The following is a 14,004-nucleotide window of genomic DNA, read 5'->3' as shown; positions in this document are numbered from 1 at the left end:
TTATTTATCTGAATTCAAATGTAATTGGCATGGTACACTTCTCCACCTGTCAACACTAAGATAACCTCACCTAGTTTGGTGGCTTGGAATGCCAACTCTGTGCTGACACCACCAACACTTAATCTCTAGCCTAGATCTCTCTCCTGAATTTCAGACTCCTGCTTCTTGAACCCTGTTACAACAACCTGGATAATTAATAGATGTCTTAACATATGGAAATCAATGCTAATCTTTAATCTTTACTGTAGGGAACAGGGGAAGGGGACATTACCAGAACCTCTGCAGTAAGTCCTAGTCTCCTGTGAGCCACGGCAGCGTACGGCGAATTACAGGAAAGGTAGGCAAATGAGACTGAGAAGAAGCTGAGCTTTGGTTCTGATCAGTGCTGCTCTGGGTGGCAAAGACTAGAAGCCCTAGCTTGCAGCACCTTTTATTTAGTACATTCGAAGAAACAAATGTAACAAATGAATATGTAGATTTCAGTATCACATTGGGATGAACAAGGTGTAACAAAAGACTGGGTAGGGGGAGCGGAAATCTAAAAACAATGAAGAACTATCCAGATGAAGATTTAGTTCCTCCCAGGAGCTACATAGATGAAGATTTGGTTCCTCCCAGGGTGTCTCTTGCAGGTGTGGTCTTGTCCTGGAGCATTACAGCATCATGGGATCATTGAGATCTCCCTTGTGACCTGAGGCCAAAATGGAATTATGTCTTGGAATGTTATAGCTGGCCTGTAGGCAGGAGAACTAGGCCTACTCAAATGATTTTTCCCTAGAATTATGTAGCATTGCTCCCAACAGTTTACCCTAAACCCTTCATCTACTTTAGGTAGTTTCATTCCTCCCAACCCCATCTGCTCAGCCAAAATCCCTGGTCTCACCTTCAATTCCTGTTTTTCTCATGCCCAAGTTCAATGTGTTAGCTAGTCCTTTGGTCCTACCTGATCTGCACCACAGGACCCCTTGCCTTGCTGAATCATGTGATTTATTTTTGGCAATATTCATGAAAGCAGTCTTCAAAGGATGGTATTAAGTAGTAGAGGAATTTTTTAAAATATGTTGAACTATAGGTGTTATGGCTTGTGTCTAGATGTACCCCCAAAGTCTCATGTGGTCATAGGTGGGGCTTTCAGAGGTGGCTGGATCTAGAGTGTGTGGCACTGGGATTGAGTCATGGTGCAGTACCAGGATTAATTGTGCTAGGATTAAATGTATGAGTGCTACAGCAGCCTGGATAAGACATAAGGGACTGAAAGAGGCTTGTTGCTTGTAGCTCACTTGCTTGGTAACTTCTGCCTTCTGCCTGCCATGAACTGTTTCTCCTCTGTCATCCACCCTGCCTTGGAGCCAGCCAATTATGGACTGAAACCTCTACAAACTGTGAGCCAAAATAAACCTCTTCTCCTTTAACTTTGGGTGTTGAGTATTTTGTCTCAGCAATGAGGAAAAGTAACTAAGACAATGGGATATGTCCTCATAATAAAGAAAAAGGAGTCCAAACAGACCATTTGTGGTGGAGAAAGGAACTACAAAGACTCATTCAACAAAAGCAAATTATTTTACCTCCCTATAACACTCTTCCTGAAGCCATTTTTATAAACCAAAGCAATGAAAGAAAAAAGAAAAAAAGAAGTAAACTTAATTACAGGAGGAACACTGTGAGTTTGAGGCTAGCCTGGACTGCATAGTGAGTTCAAGGCCAACCTGGACTACACAGCAAGACCCTGTCTCAAAAAATTAAATCAAAAAAAAGAAAGAAAGAAAGAAAGAAAGAAAGAAAGAAAGAAAGAAAGAAAGAAGGAAGGAAGGAAGGAAGGAAGGAAGGAAGGAAGGAAGGAAGGAAAGAAAGAAAGAAAGAAAGAAAGAAAGAAAGAAAGAAAGAAAGAAAGAAATCAAAGCAATGCCCATTCTCATGTACTCTGAGGAATTTTCTTAAAATAAGTGGGGGTCTAGAAGAGCCTCAAATCTGTTATTTTGAAGGGAGATCTAGAGTTTTTCATTGGATAATAAATGGAGAAGTTAGAATAAATCATTTTTCTTTTTGACTTTTTATTTAATTACTTATTATTTCTGTGTGCACATGTAAGAGGGGTACTGGAGATAAACCCAGGAAGCTCTATCATTGAGCTACATTCCCAGCCCTTTTTATGTTTTTATTTAAGACAAGGCCTTGCTAAATTGACCTCAGAAGACTTGAACTTGCAATCCTCCTGCCTCTGCCTCTCTTGGTATTGATATTATAGATGTGGACCACCATATCTACCCCTTTTTTTTTCAGTACCAGGAATGGATCCCAGAACCTCACATATTCTAGGCAAACACTCTACCATTGAGCTAAACATTCAGCTCCTCTTCACTTTTTTCATTGAAACAACATGAATATGGAAATAGGCAAAATCACAATTGAATAAATACATATAAATTAATTTCCTCAAAGTGAATAAACCCATGTAATGACTACCCAAGACAAGAAAGAGAATGTTGTAAGTACTTCATAAGTCTCTTCTTGCCCCCAACTTCTCACCTCTTCTACAGCCACAAGGTGACTGTGTAGACTTGTACCTGTCATGACTTGTATCCCAGACTTATTTTCCCCATTTTGAATGAAAGTGCCTAGCTTTGTTGAGTCAAAATTATATTTGTGATACAGTTTCATGTTGTAGTATGTAGCTGAGTTCCATTCATTTCCATTGCTGAACAATTATCTTATAGCATAAATATACCATAATGCATTTATTTACTTGTTCTATAAAAATGAACATCAGGTTGTTTGCTATTATGTTCAGGTTGCTGTAAAAATGATTGTGTGCACTTTGGTTCTCCTGTGCATGCTTTTCCCTTGGATATATGCCTAAATGTGCAATTGCTGAGTAATGCATGGGCTATGAATATAGCCAAATCATCGGAACATTCCATGACTTTCCAAAGTGATGGCAGCTGTTCACTTCCCTTTAGGAGGGTCTACTCCAATTGCTCCATGTTTTTGGCAACAGCTGTATGTTTAATCTTTCATGTGTCTGCCATTCTTGCAGATGCATTTCAATGAGATTGGGCATGTTTTCAAATGTTTGCTGGTGGTTTAGATATTCACTTTTGTACCTGCCCAAGTTTTTCACATTTTCTCCAAAATTGACTTTTTCTTATTTATTTGAAAGATGTTTTTAATACATTTTGGTTACAGGCTCTTTGTCAGTCATACACTTTATAAATAATCTTCTTGCACTCTGTAGTTTGCCTTTTGACTCTCAATAGTATTTTTTGATGACCAGAATTTCTTCATTTTAATTAATGTAATCTAGTTTCTCAGTCTTTTCCTTTAAAATTAATCCTTTTTGAATTCAGTTTAAGCAAACTTTCTGTTCCCCAAAGTTATGTGAAGATAGTTTTCTATTTTGTCTTCAAGGTGTCTTATTATTTTAACCTTCATATTTAAATAATGCACCTACAAATAACTTCTATGTATAGTATGGGAAGGAATCACAATTTAATTTTTCTGTGTGGTTATCCAGTTGACTCAGAATTGATATTTTTTCCCTTTTTTAATGACTGTTCTTTTTCAACTGCTCTATAGTGAACCTTTATCATAAATCATAAGCACATGGCTTTATTTCTGGACTTCTCTTCAGCATCGTTGATCTATTTTCTACTCTTGCACCATCTCAGTCAATGTGGCTTGATGACACAAGCCCATGGCCTTGGCATCTGAAAAGATAGGAGCTCCCATCTCATTCTTGCCTGTGCTTGGCTCTTTACATTTCTATGTAAATGTAAGAATCAGCTTGCGAATCTGATGATTTTTGAACAGATTGCTTCAAAACCAGTTTAAGGAAAATTTACATCTCTACAGAAATATTTGAATCTGTGTTCCGTAGTAATTCTCCCATTTATTTAATTCTTCTTTAATTTCTCCTAATGGAGTTTTATAGTTTTCTTTCTAAAGATCTTACATACCTTTCATTAAATTTATCCTTCGGTGTTGAGATTTTTTATGCCATTGTACATATTTTTACATTTTATTTTTCTAATTCTTTATTACTGGTACATGTTTTGCTTATCCAAAACTATATAACCAACCACCTCAGACTTACTGGTGATTTTATCATACCATCTGTAGATCAGCAGTTTAGACCAGGTGCTGAGAGGGCCCTTGTTTCTGCTCAGGATGTCTGGGGCTTAGCTGAGAGGATGAACTGCTGGTGACTCCATTGGCTGGGCTGGAACCCTCCAGAGACGTCTCTGGCCACATGTTGGGCAAGTGGGCTGCACAGACTCACAGCCTGGACTCTTTGGGGAGTGTCCACAAACTCTGGTGCATGGCATCTGGTGCACTTGGCTGCTGAGAGGGAGAGCACTGAGAGCAACCTTGGGGGACCCAAGGATGTCAAAGCCTAGAGGACTTTCTGGGCCTTTCCTGACAGAGCCCTGAGTCACGTAGCATTGCATCTGCCTCATCCTTGGCTACACTCTGGATATGAGGCCACCTGGCTCCAGGAAGGGGCAGGAGACCCTGTGCCAACAGAGATTGTGTGTCCTGCTGCAGAGGCCACATGGGATGGAACATATAGCATCTTGGAAAATACAATTTCTAGGTGACATGCAGAGAATGTCAGTTTGGTATGTTAACCTTGTTAAAGTCATTTATTAGTTGGAATAAATTGTTGCTGATTCTTCAGAGGTTTTTTTATATAAGCTTGTTTTTTGCAAGTAATTGGTTTTTTTGTTTTGTTTTGTACCGGGGATTGAACTCGGGACCTTGCGCTTGTGAGGCCGGCGGCGGAACCACTGTGCTAAATCCCCGACCCAAGTAATTGCTGTTTTATTTCTTTTCTAATCCTAATACTTTTACTCTCTTCTCAGCAAATTTTTTTTTATTATCCAGTAAGTGAGCCTATTTTAGGAGATATGATCAAAAACAGTGAATGTTTAAAATTTTAAAAAATTATTACAGAAAGACATATTTCTATTAATCCCCCTTAAAATAACCCAACTCATTTGAAACATATTTATCCCATTATTATTTCCACATTTTGAAGCAGTTCTGGAGGTCCTCTTTCATGAGTATCTTGACAAGGTGTGATTAAAAAAAATACAGTGAATTCTGCTGCTGAGTGTCAGCCAACAGAAAGGCAGGCTCATAGACATTTAAAAAAAAATTTTTTTTTGAGATAAAATGTATGTAATTCAGGCTGGCCTTGATCTTACGATGTTTCCCAGGCTGATCTTGAATTTACAGCTATCCTCCTGCCTCAGGCTCCTAAGTGCTGAGATTATAGGCATGTGCCACCACTCCTGGCCATAAAAACATTATAGTATGTCCTCATCCATCTTATTCACTGTATCTGGCACCGTGCAACCTCTAGCTTTCCCCAAAGTCAAAATGACCAGGAAAGGTAATTTTGAATAAATTCAGGATTAAGGCAGCCAGGACAGTGCAACTAAAGACACTCATGACAGAGAACTTCCAGAACTGCTTCAGAAAGTAGCAAGAATGATGGGATAAGTATGTTTGAAGCAGGGGCATGCACAAGGGGTGGGGGTATTTTGAGGGATATTTATGGCAATGTTTCTTTTCTATAATTTTTTTTACCTTAAACTTGCACTGTGTTTTCAGGCATACCTGGTATTGTGAAGTTTTCTTCTCAGGATACAATTGCTTTGAAAAGTATTTTAATAAAAGGGGAAATTCATGCTAGATTACAAATTAAGGGTGGAAAGAGATGGGAATGAGGAACAAAAAAGACACATTTTCTTTCTAAATTGAATTTTTGAAACTCAATTCATTTTCTCCCACTAGGCCCAACTGCAGGATTGATTTGGACATATTTATTCCACAATTTAGCCAATACTTGATTGTTAAGAAATCCACCAAAAGGTTTCTCTTAGGAACAAACAACTCATACCTCTTGTTTCATTTCAGTAAAAGTTGATCTGAAAAAGCCCTTAGGAAATTCCTCCTCTGCCTCCTTGCTAGGCAGCTCAGTGTAAGTCATGACAGCCATCTTCTAGGTGTCAAGAACAGCAGCCGGGAGACCCTGAGCAAAAGTGCAAAGTGACTCAACACTAGCTTGTGAAAAATATGTGACTAAACAATAAGCCAAATAGTTAGACGAGCCAAGTGGTCATAGAAAGACTGGGACTTCTCATGTGTAAGCCCACCAAAGGGCAACTTGGCCTCTCTGAAGGCCAAGGCCAAACTCTATGCTTTCTATGTTGGGGGAGAACAAACCACACCAAGCCACTCCAAGAGCTCTTGAGCTCCATGTGCAGAACATGAGGGCAGGTATCAGGCTGTGGAGATGTCCAGGGTGCAAACAATGAGGGAGTGAAAAGGCCAAGGAAACCATGCTCCCCAAACAATAGAACGAAATCTGTAGAAGTGGCAGAAATGCAAAGCAAAATCCAGGAACCAGAGAAAAATGTCCCAAAGGGCCTCATCTCCACTAGAACAGTCAGGAAAGACAGGTTTGGTAGGAGCCCAGTCAGCATTGCCAAAAAAAGAAACAGCAGCTGCCAGCTTAAGGGCAATGTTGGAGTCCACCTGGAAGGTACCCAGCTCAAGACCACTAGAAGACCTGGACAACTCCCTGCACACCAAAGCTCACAGTTGTTCTGCTAGAGAGCAGCGTCTGGTCACCTGATAGCCAAGGTGCTCAGGGCTTCATTTTATCTCTCTCTTCTGCTTTGGTTGTGTCAACAGTCACTTGCTTGACTTTCTTTTCTGGCCAAGGTTCCTGCTCGGCCAACAGCATCAGGTCTGTCCCATGACCCTGGGCAATGGTCTCTCCTGCAGCTTTGGCCTGGAGCAAAGCACCCATTCTTCAGTCCAGGCTCCCTGGGAGTGTGGAATGGACAGTGGCAGCTCAGTTTTTGCCTGATTCTCCATCTTACACTCCAAGCCCTGGAGGTGGCACAGAGTCCTGGTGCCTCCTAAGTTCCAGTGTCCTGAGATCTGTTTTATTTTTTTTTAAAGGTCTACACTTTCTTATGTTGCCATACTTAAGACAATGGAAGATGTTTTTCATAATGTCATGCCAAAAGGCAATTGGCTCATCATTTTAACCCTTACACCACACACACACACGAAAAAAGAACTCAGAATAAGAACTTAAATGGGAAGTGGGACTGGTGACGTGGCTCAGTGGTAGAGTACCTGCCTAGCATGAGCAAGGCCTTGGGTTTGGTCCCCAGCATTGAAGAAACAAAAAAAGAAATGAAAGGAAAATTAGTGGAAAATATAATTGAATATTGACAGAGTTTACAGCATTGAAGAAACAGAGTGGCAAATTAGAATTTATATGTGAATTATAGGTATAAACTCAGTGAATAAAAATACATTTCACACAAGAACAAACAAAAATGATTAAAAAAATTTTAAAACACTTAAACAATCTTGAACCTCAAATATAAGCCACAAAAGTTAAATTGATATTCTTCAAAATTGTGAAATTTGCAAAAACACTTTTAAGGTATTAACAAATGATCACAAAAGGGAAACGACCAGGAATGTGTTAGTACATTCACTGCTGCTTGTAATGAGTCATAAAACTCTCTTCTTCTGGGATTTTATCTTTAAAAAATCACCCAAAAGGTAGCCAAGCATGGTGGCACATGCCTATAATCCTAGCTGTTGGGAGGCTGAAGCAGGAAGATTGCTGCGAGTTCAAGGCCAGCCTGAACTACATGTTGAGAACCTGTCTCAAAAAACAAAGAAAAAGAAAAGAAAAAAGAAAAACAATCACCCAAAAGAAGAAAAAGTGCTTTTTATCAGTGGCATGTAGAGGGCAAGAAAGAATCTGGTCTTCTGGGCTGGGAGCATGGCTTGGTGATAGAGCTCCTGCCTAGCATGCACAAGGCCCTAGGTTGCATTCCCAACACTGCAGAGAGAAGGAAGGAAGGAAGGAAGGAAGGAAGGAAGGAAGGAAGGAAGGAAGGAAAGAAGGAAGGAAGGGAGAGAAAGAAGCCAGGTGTGGTGCATGCCTGTAATCCCAGCATTTGGGAGGCCAAGGCAGGAGAATCACTGCAAGTTTGAGGCCAGCCTGGGCAACATAGTGAGTTCAAGTCCAGCCTGGACTATATAATGAGACCCTGTCTCAACAAAATAAAACAAAGAAAGAAAGGGGTGTAAAACTCAGCTAGTAATCAATTAGTAGAAATAAGTGACACTAAAGAGCAGGTGAAGGCAGGCAGCATACAGTATCCAACACTAGGTCAATTAGGACAAGTCTGATAAAGAAATCTGTTTTCTTTCATTTTGTTTTGAGACAGGGTCTCACTATGTAGTTCAAGCTGGCCTTGAACTCACTATGTAGCCCGGACTGGCCTCGAACTTGCAGTGATCCTCCCGCCTCAGCCTCCCAAGTGCTGGAGGTGGGGGATTACTGGCATATGCCACCATGCCCAGTTTGATAAAGAAATCTGTTTAGAGTTTGATCCCCAGTACCAAAAAAAAAAAAAAAAATAACGTCCTAAGAAATCTGTTTAGGATCTTCTAGGTAAATATATGATAAAAGCTATTTGTATTTGTTATAACTGTAATTAAATAAAATGTGCATGCATATAAGAAAAGATTGAAAGTGAACACAGTGAAGGACAGTGAGCAAAATGATTTTACAGAGTTAATTCATTTTCTTAAATGTGTTAAATATATAAACACGAAAGATTAAAAGGATGCCTGAAACGAAACTTGAGTTAGAGGAGAAGAAACTGAGATAGCCAGCTGTGGTGGCACATGCCTATAAACCCAGCACTCAGGAAGCTAAGGCAGGAGGATTGCCATGAATCGGAGGCCAGGCTGTATTACATAATGAGACCCTATCTCAAAAAGAAAAGAAAAGAAAGAAACGGAGACATCTAATTGCCTATGGCAAAGGGAAATTGTTCATTTATTCATTTAGCATTTATAGAATCTTACTGTGCCAGGTCTTTGAAAACATAGATCCTGCCCTCACAAGCTAGTAGCAAATGCACACATAAAAACAGCTACTGGTTATATTCCAATGCAGGAAATGCATTAGTAGAGATCAGCATAAAGCAACACTACCTCTTAAAGGCTGGGGGCTTCATCAAAGACCTGGTAAGCAGATGGTAAAGGGGAAGAGGTTAACTCACTGGTAAGGAATGAGGAAGGGTGAGGCATTGGAAAGCATGAGAAGAGGCCAGAGATGAGACAGGAGAGATATGGTCATATTGTAAGGAGTTTGAATTGTATGCTGAAATGGAAAGTTGAAACAGAATTTTTTGAAGTCAACCAAGAGGAAAGTGATAAGCAGCAGTGACAGTGATGGGAAAAGACTGTCCATAAATCTCTTTGAAAACAGAGCTAACAGGTTGATCTAGGGGAAAGAGAAGCAAGAAGAACAGGGAGGAATCAAAGATAACTTCAGAGTTACCAGTTCCCAAATGGGAAACCTGACGCTAGAGAGATAGGACTCAAGAGCACGGCAAGTTGGGGCCAAAAGATCTCTTTTTGGACTTTCTCAGTCTGAGATACATTTAGGATGTCCAAATGAGGACATTCTCAGGTTATTGGATTTGGGAACAAGAACCAAGAGAGTGGGGTATCTTTACATTGATGAACTGGGAGAAGAAATGTTTCAGTGTGGTAGATCTGACAGATAGATTCCAGGTTCTTGTGTAGAGCAAACAATGAATTGCAAGCATACACATGGCAGTGAGAGGAAAACAGCTATGTTTATTAAAAGTCACAAGCAGAGAAATGGATGACAGAAAAGGAATACTGCATGCCATGCAGATAAATCAGGCTCTTGGGCTCAGAGTGAAGGATAAAAGGGAATGTGCATGTGCTTTGGTCTGGGGTTATCTGAAATGCTCCTAAGGTGGTGTCTGAGCTCAAGTGCGTGGAAGGTAGTGATTTGGGAGGGATGGCTTCAGGGTGGTGCTTGTGGTGATGCCCCAGCTCAACTGGGTGGAAGGAAGTGAATTCCTCAGCCCCCAATATCCTTTCTGTACTCAGAGGAGAAATGAATGATCTTTTGAGGGTTTCACCATTTCAAAATGCTTCATACATGCTGTCTCATTGGACATTGAACCTGGCCCCCTGATTTTGTGAATAAGGCAGGTGAAGCTTCAGAAAATTTAGTAAAGAATTAATACTCATCAAGATGCCCTTTCCAATGTAATATTAACAATAATAACAATCCTGTTGCAAGTAACAAAGCTAGCTTAATGTACAATTTACTATAAGGATACTGGGGACTCTCATGGTACCGAAGACAGAGATGAAAGAGAATGACAGTGTGTTCTCATTTTGATTTTGCAAAGGCTGCCGAGTGAGCAGAAAGCTAGAGGAGGGCAAGAGCAGCAACCAGCAGGGTAGCTGGGATCCTTTGTGCTTTGGCTGCTTCCCTTGCAGATCAGTCCTGGAGCTAAGTTTCCTTAAACTAGACCTCACTTTGGCTCAAATCTAAGATAACATAAGTGGTCATGGAGAAAAGATTCTATACTTTTGGCAACTTAGTTCTGATGGTTGCCAAATTCCAAGGTTACTTTTCTTGGGGTGAGGGTGGGGTTGTATAAATTCTGTATAAATTCAAAATGCATGGAGTAGAGAGGAACTTCTAATAACAACACTTCAGAGAGTGATCATGACTATAAGTCAGAATCACTTCTCATTTTCCATGCTAATAGATTTTTTTCAGACTTGCCTTTTTGTCTGAAATCCTAGGTAATATTCTGAAAAGAATTCTGAGATAAGTCATTAAACACTGGGTCTGCCCCTGTTCTGAGGGAGCAGAGGACTGTGAGGCAGATTAGAGGGTGACCAACCTGCTAAGCAAGTGGGCATGACCTATCAATCAGAGATCCAGGACACAGCCACAGAACACAGTCCTGCACCTGAGACCAATCAGAAAGCACTCTCTTTAATTCTTCTGGGAGGAAATCAAGCAGGATCTTGGTAGGACACCCTAGATCTGCTGTCAGCCTAAAGAATGAGGGACACAGAAGACCTCCGCCATTAACCGGGTGGCCACTGTGATCTCTCTCAGTGGTCTGCTCTTGTTTTTCAGAGCATACCTCTTTTCCTACCTTTAATAAACACGAAACCTCACTACCTTTTTTGCTTGTCTTGTTCAATTCTTTGTTCAGTACACCAATGACCTGGAGTCTGCAGAACCCCAGAATCTGGTAATAACTGTACTTCTCAAACTTTGTGGTATAAACTATCTCCCTATAGATGGTGCTCAAATGCAGTTTCTCATTCACCAGGTAGGGCTAAGTCTGAAAGTCTGCATTTCTAATAAGTCTCCAGTAATTCAGAAGCCAGCTGGTGCCCCTGCTCCAATCACACTGGAATGAGGTTATCCTCTAAGATGGTGATGAGTAACTAAGAGCAGGATAAACCATGGTATCTGCTTTCACTTTAGATCTGTCTCCTTCATTATCTTAAAACTTTGGGTCAGATCTTTGGTCAACTCTGCACATACGCATGTTAGTCATTTAAGAAATGTCTATCTAAAAATTAATAATAAGCCAGAGGTTTAGCTCAGTGGTTTCACCACCTGCTGAGCAGGCTCAAGGACCCAAGTTCGATCCCCAGTACCAAAAAAATAAAAAAATAAAAATTAATAATAAGAGGTTTATTAAGTTTAAATTTATCTAGTGTATCTCCATTTTTTTTTTTTTTTTGGTACCAGGGATCAAACACAGGACCTTGCACTTGCAAGGCAGGCACCAGAATAACTGAGCTAAATCCCCAGCCCTAGGTCTAGTGTATCTCAAGAGTCCTTCAAGACTGAGGATACCAAAATAAAACAAAAGTAACTTTCAGGGTTTGCAAAGACATTGAATTGCCAGTTTATACCACATCCAGTTCCAGGCCCCCGAAGCTATGCCTAGCAATCTCCAGTCATTGTCTTAAATCTGCAGTCATCTCAGATTCCAGGGATTCCAGGAAAGGTAGAGTCTTTTTTTTGTTTTTGTTTTTTGTTTTGTTTTTTTTCTTCATTAACCCTTTATTACAAGTCATGCTCTTATAGAAGTATATGAGAACTTAAGTGAAAAATTAAATGTATCCAAGAATAAAAAACACAGCACATAAAGTAGTATATGCATTCCAGTGTTCGCGCCAGAGACAGCAGCGCCCAAGAAAGAGCTCCTCTGAAACGGCCTGGCTAGGCCGGCCGGGTCCACGTCGGCGTGGGTTCGGTTCCGGCGGCACGGGCCAGCCCTCAAGCACAGTGTGGGGCCACCAGCCTCCTCGTGGCCCGGTTGGCTGGGGCAGCACCAGCTCCTGGGGCCTCCGGGCCAGCGGCGGACCCGTGGCTGGCCGGACCAGAACCACTGTTGGGACCCCCCCGGGTCCTCCAGGGGCAGTGGCGAGGACATGTCAGGCAGTCCGGGAGCACCTCGAGCGCCTCGGAAGCCTCCTCTAGTCGGCCTTTTTCAGAAAGATCTCACTCAGAATCACCCACACTGGGGAGGAGATCTGGATAGAGAGGCGCAGGGCCTCCAGGGGGCCAAAGGCCAGGTCCACCTCACCTTCCGCCAGGCCCTTACAGAAGGAACCTATCTACAGGTAGCCGTCGGGACTTCATGGGAACTGCAGGGCAGTTGAGCGGCCCTCCTGCAGGGCCTCCTTGCCTGACTGGGGGTTCAGGGGGGGAAATCGAGAGGCTGCAGCGGGTGGCCATGGAAGGGCAGCACCTCCACCGATGTGTTGAAGAGCTTGTCCTCCGGATGCTCAATGTTCCCGCTTCGGAAGAAGAACTGTTCAAGACGCAGTGGCTGGAAGAAGCAGAAGCGGATGAAGTCCCCTGCGCCAGGTGTGAATGCCCAGAAAAAGTCCTCACACAGGTAGGCCTTCTCCAGGGCAAAGTGCTGGTAAGTCTTGAGGCTTGTGGTTAGCTCGGGGGGTGGGTTCACATGCTCCTTCCGCAGGGCTTGCTTCCCAAAGTCCTTGTCCTTCAGTTTCTGGATCTTTCCGGCCAGGGAGGAGTGGGTGCCCACGTGCTGGAAGAGGGATGGCTTGAAGCGGACCCGAAGGTTGGCCTTCTGTCGGTCGCAATGCTTCGCATCTTTCTCAGGGTTGCAGACCTTCACCCACAGAATGTGGTCCAGGAGCCACTCAATGGGCTTATCCCGGTAAAACATGATGATGAACTCCACAATGAGGCTCAGGTCCAGCTACTTGAACATCTTCCCAATGAAGCCCAGCTTCGAGAACTCCACGATCATCCAGTCCTCCAAGGGCTGCTGCAGGGCGAAGTTCTTCATGGTGCTCAGATAGCTGGGCTTGGCTACGATGTCGTCTTCCAGCTGCACGTAGTAGATGCCTTTGGACTGCGCCTACATCATGAGGAAGCAGTAATCAAGGTTCTGCTTGGTCCTCCACCTGACTCTCCTTGGGGTCTCCGAAGGACTCTCTGAGGCGGGAGAAGTCAGGGTAGAAACGAGGGGAAGGGGAGATGACTTCCAGGAGTCCGGAATGGATCTCTGTGGGGAACAAGGCCTTGATGTTCTGTCACTCGGCGATCAGCACCACGATGACCGAGTCCTCCTTCTCCTGCGGGCTCAGCTCGGAGATGACCGAGTGCAGCGTGTCTGTCAGGTAGGAGTGCACCTCGCGCCGCACACTCGGGATGCCCATCACCACCGACACTCTGGTGTGGCCCTGGCCCACGCGGACGGACGGCCGCAGGCTGCTCTCCTAGGCCAGCAGGTGAGGCAGGTGGTGGAAGACAGTGGACAGGTGCAGCACCTGCCGATGCGAGCAGTCCCAGGGCTTCAGCCGCGGGTCCTCTGCCAGGCGGCCCCAGGTGCTGTTGCCTTCCCCGTCCCGCAGCGCCTGCCTCTCGGACACAGCCCTCTTGATTTCGTCCAGCACCAGGTTGAGCTCCTTGGAGAGTTTAAAGCTCTCCTGCTCCGCCGCGTGCAGGCGGTGGCGCAGTACCAGGAACTCCCGCTGGTAAACGTCCATCACGTCTCCTGAGGGCCGCACGCCGCCGTCAGTAGGGGGCGCCCGCGAGCAGCCCCGTGTCTGCAT

General features: G+C 43.1%; 1 pseudogene; it reads right to left on the bottom strand.

Moving 5' to 3' along the window:
- Positions 1-12,390: 12,390 nt before the first annotated feature.
- On the bottom strand, positions 12,391-14,004 carry LOC101724893 (alpha-1,3-mannosyl-glycoprotein 4-beta-N-acetylglucosaminyltransferase B-like; annotated as a pseudogene).

This window comes from Heterocephalus glaber, unplaced genomic scaffold (genome assembly GCF_053883595.1).
Source record: "Heterocephalus glaber isolate CG9 unplaced genomic scaffold, H.glaber_assembly_v1.0 deba00001523, whole genome shotgun sequence".
NCBI classification, from domain to species: Eukaryota; Metazoa; Chordata; class Mammalia; order Rodentia; family Bathyergidae; genus Heterocephalus; species Heterocephalus glaber.
The sequence above is the reverse complement of the archived record's forward strand: the minus strand, read 5'-3'. Positions and strand labels throughout refer to the sequence as shown.